General features: G+C 52.1%; 1 protein-coding gene across 1 annotated transcript in view; it reads left to right on the top strand.

Annotated features, from left to right (window-relative positions):
- Nucleotides 1-337: 337 nt before the first annotated feature.
- LOC112415608 (cone-rod homeobox protein) overlaps nucleotides 338-4717 on the top strand; it is a 10058-nt gene continuing 5678 nt past the window's right edge. Inside the window, exon 1 of the mRNA XM_024768709.1 lies at nucleotides 338-376. The gene's annotated coding sequence lies outside the window, so the exon portion shown is untranslated. The remainder of the gene's footprint in view (nucleotides 377-4717) is intronic.

Genomic DNA, 4717 nt, shown 5'->3' with positions numbered 1-4717 from the left:
AGCCGAAGCTGGAGGGACACCAATTAGACCTCAGGAAGAACTTCCCTGAGGAATGGGGACTCCTGATCACAGGCGGGACCAGGGGCCGCCCTTCCCCATCAGCCCTAATTGCCAAGATGTCATGGAGGTGGGGAGGCGAGGAGGGGATTAGGCAGACGGGTGCCCCTCCCCCTCCCCGCCAATGTCACCTCCTGGCGCCCAGTTGAGTCCCCACCCGGGCCAGGATTACCCTCTGAGATCCAGGCCACGGCAAATGACATCACTCCCAGCCAGGGCTTAAAATCTCCCCATGTGAGGGGACCCATTTCCTTCAGCCTCTGCTGTCTGACTACTCCATCCCAGGCCACCAGGAGAGCTACATCCCTACTTTCTGAAGGTGAGTGTCTGCAGGGGCAGCGGAGGGGGTGGAGGAAGGGGGAGCGAGGGAGGGGGCAGGAAGGGTCAGAAGGTGGGTACATTTTATTCGTGGCTGTGTTTTTACTGTCTGGCACAGGGGTGGAGAAGGAGTGTGTGATGTTTCTGGAGAATCCTACATGGATCAGAGGGTCCGTCCTGATGTTTGGGGGAACGGTGCAGGCTGTGACTGCAGTGGGGCAGGCGGGGTGTGTGCGTGTGTGTGTGTGTGTGTGTGTGTGTGTGTGTGTGTGTGTGTGGTATGTTTGTGGACGGACAGGGGGAGCTGGCCCATGGCATGGGGGTTCCAGAAGCTTCAGGGGCGTCTTGTTGGGGAGGTGACACGAACAAGCCCTCCAGCTTCCAGGGCTGGGGGGCTTTTCAGAGCTTGAGGGCAACTCCCTGGCACGTCTCCCTGTTGTATTTTCTTTAAAACTTACCGCAGCCTGAAACTGTCTCTTCATGTGTGTTTATCTACTCATTGCCCATCTACCCCACTGAACCTTGATTTCCTCCCAGTGCCTGGTATGTGGGATGCCTACATATTTGGTGAACAGATGGATGGATGAATGACAGAAATAGAATTGAAGAGACACAAGCACACAGAGAGTCAAGGTTTTGTGGCTGCAGCAGGAGGGAAGAAGGGGAGACTATGAGACTGCCCGAGGGGGCTGGGAATGCACTGATTTGGGGATAAAGTGGCGGTGAATTGCTTACCTGGGGACCTCATTTTCCCCAGAGGCTCTGGCTTTTCCCAGGTCCAATCTTGGGTGAGGAGCACGACACCCAGCTCCTTGTCTCCAGCTGGACAAAGCTGGGGGTGGAGTCTGGCTGGGCTGATGTGGAGCCCCGTGGGTCTGTGCCAGGTCACTCTGAGTCTCAGTTTCCTCATCTGCAAAGTGGGGACAATGACAAGTTGCCACGGTGATCTAGTCAGATGACTCACGGGAAGCCCATGTCACAGGCCTGGGCAGCAGTGACAGAGGAGGGGGCTGGCTTCATCCTGCTTTGGGGGACCCCAAGTAGATTTGGGGAGTCAAGGGCAGGGCTCTGGGGCCCAGATATCTGGTTTCTATTCCTGGCTGTGCCACTCGCCCCCGTGTGTCCTCGAGAATTGACAGAACCTCTCTCAGCTTCAGTTTCCTCATCTGAGAAATGGGCATCTGAGCTCCGCGGGGCTGTGGTGAGCATCCCATCCTAAGAGGTCATGTAGCTTGGTGGTCAAGAGGGCGCAGGCTGGGGGGGCTGGTGCTGGCTCAGCCACTGACGCGTGTGATGGGATCAGGGACTCTGCTTCTCTGAGCCTCAGTTTCCTCCTCTGTGGAGTGGAGATGACAATAGGACGTACCTCGTGGGAAGCTGTCACTGGATTATTGTTCCCCGAGATCTTATTTCCAAGGTGTCTGAGCAGTTAGGGATTCCAACTGGAGGTCCTTATGGTTGGAGGATCTCCTGCCTGACCTGGGGCAGGGACCTTCCTCCCCTCAAGGTTTCGTTTCACCAACCGTAGATTATCTCCAGGACCACCCACAAGATGGGTGTGAGCCTTCAGGCCTCACTTGTCCGAGCACCTGCTCAGGTGAGATCCTGGACCCAGCGGCTGCTGAACCCCAGGAGCCCAGGCACCACCCTAGGGCCCCACTAGTTGGTTCCCAGGGCAGGGATGGTGATTTCCCTGGCTCCACCATTTGGGATTATGAAACATCGTTGCCTTGAAATTCACCCGGCAGGATGAAAAAGGGTTGCTGTCTGGCTCACCGTAAATTGTCAATGAAAGACAGACATTGTAGTCGCTGTCTGTGCCCCTGGGCATTGACACACAAAGCTGTTCAGAGGAGAGAAGCTCTGGAAGCCTCATCCTGTTGCCTAACCCAGAGAAAGGCTTTGGTGGGCATCCGATATCATTTTTGTTGTTATCATTCTTTGCCAACATCGTTTCTACCAAGCGCTTCCTTTTTTTTAAATATATGTTTATTTATTTTTTATTTTTGGCTGCGTTGGGTCTTTGTTGCTGTGCGCGGGCTTTCTCTAGTCGCGGCGAGTGGGGGCTGCTCTTCGTTGTGGTGCGCGGGCTTCTCATTGCGGTGGCTTCTCTTGTGGAGCATGGGCTCTAGGTGCGTGGGCTTCAGTAGTTGTGGCGCACAGCCTCAGTAGTTGTGGCTCATGGGCTCTAGAACGCAGGCTCAGTAGTTGTGGCGCATGGGCTTAGTTGCTCCGCGGCATGTGGGATCTTCCCAGACCAGGGTTCGAACCAGTGTCCCCTGCATTGGCAGGTGGATTCTTAACCACCAGGGAGGTCCCGCTCTTCCTTATTTGATGATCTGAGGAGTGGGCAAACCCTCAGTCTTGGAGGTCATTATCATTATCAGCTGCTTGATTTTGGTCGAGCACCCACCTCCCCCTGAGGCTCAGATCTTCTGCCCGTAGGGTGGGATCAGCCCAGTGAGAGAGATCTAGGCTTTCCTGGAAGACCAACCCCTTAGCCGGGTAACTCCATGTAGATTCTGTGGTAAAGACAGATTCAGTGGAAGTGGAGGCTCTTGTTCCAAGCCCTGCAAATTGTCCCTAGAGGGCAAATTCACCAGCCTCCCTGTTTCCACTCTCTCCGGAGGCTCCAGTGAGAGATCATCACTCCTTGAAGAGGAAGAGGACAGAGGGGACTCAGACTGGGGGCTGGGAGAGCAGGGCCTCCAGGAGGTCCCCAGGGTTGGACTCCTGGGTCCCCACTCACAGCCTGTGAGTGACCGTGGGCAGGTCATAGCACTTGAGACTGAAGATGTTCTTACCTGTAAAATGTGAACATATTAGTAATACAGTCTCTCCCTCCCAAGGTTGTGCTGAGGGCTCAATGCCATCCTGCACTGGGAATTATTGTATTAGTTATCTGTGGCTGTGTAACAAGTTAGCCCCAAACTTAGTAGCTTAAAACAATAAATATCTATGATGTTGTATAGTTTCTGAGGTCACAGGAATCCAGGCATGGTGTTGCTGGATGATTCTGGCTCATGGTGTCTCGTGCTGTTGTAGTCAGATGTTATTCGGGGCTGCAGTCATTTGAAGACTCCGCTGAGGCTGGAGAATCAGCTTCCCTGGGGGTTCATTCCCATGGCTGTTGGCAGGAGGCCTCAGTTCTTGCCACACAGACCTCTCCATAGATAGGACTGCTCAAGCATCCTCACCATGGCAGCTCGATTTCCTAGAGAGAGAGGGCCAGCCTCAGAAGTCACACTGTCATTTCCACAATATCCGGTTGGTTGCACACGTAGCCCTGCTCCGTGGAAGGAGACAATTTTAGGGTGTAAATACCAGTCACTACCTAGGACACCACTTGATTCTTAGGATTTATGTGGTGGTTTTTACTTTTATGGTTATCATCAGCACTGAGCATCCCCGTGACTTTCCTATCAGGTCCTACATAATCTTAGTCCACTTTCTGCCCTGGTCACTCTGCTCCAGTAACACTGGACACCTTGATTCTCCTCCATAAGACAAAACGATTCCAGCCTCCAGAGCTTTGCACCTGCTGTTCCCTCTGCCTGGAGACCTCGACCCCGAGGTCCTCCCACGGCTGATGCAGAGTCCTGCAGCTCCAAAGTCACCTTCTTAGAGAGACGTCTTCCCCTGATCATTCACCTAAATTAGATGCCTCACCCTCACCCCAAACCCTGTCACTCTCCTATTACCGCATTTAATTTTTCTCGGAGTTCTTGAAATTTTCCGAAAGCATTTTTTTTCTCTTTTCTTTTTTTTTTAATCTGAAAGCATTTTGAGTCTCTAAAAAAAAAAATCTCTTTCCTTGTCCACTATTTGTTTCCCTGACCAGGAACTCGAAGTTCAATCTCATGAGAACAGAGATGCTCGGTGTCTTATTTCTTGCTGTATCCCTAGTGACTAGAACTCTCAAAAATATTTACTGAATGGACAGCAGAACTTCAATTTATGATAAATAGAACTCTGCCTACCAAGGGAGGGTTGAGAAGGACAGGGCAGTGAGAGAAGGAAGGGGTGGGAGCTCAAATAAATGTCATCCATTTTTTAAGCATTTATTTATTTTTCAGATATTTATTGGGGGGCACTGGGGACACCGCAGGGAGTGAAACATTCCTAGTCTCTGTTCTCAGGTAGCTGACAGCATTGGGGGAGACGGGTAAACTCATAAATATGGCATATTTAACAGGTGTGATTCCTGAAGAACAGGAGAAAGAAAGTGTGTGTGTGTGTGTGTGTGTGTGTGTGTGTGTGTGTGTGTGTGTCTGTAATCCCGTTTAGGGTATGGGCTGGCTTTCCTGGGAAGTTATGTTTGAGTTGTGACCTGGAGGAGGAG

This window comes from Neophocaena asiaeorientalis, unplaced genomic scaffold (assembly GCF_003031525.2).
Source record: "Neophocaena asiaeorientalis asiaeorientalis breed wild unplaced genomic scaffold, Neophocaena_asiaeorientalis_V1.1 scaffold629, whole genome shotgun sequence".
Lineage (NCBI taxonomy): Eukaryota > Metazoa > Chordata > Mammalia > Artiodactyla > Phocoenidae > Neophocaena > Neophocaena asiaeorientalis.
This window is presented reverse-complemented; position numbering and strand designations above follow the sequence as displayed.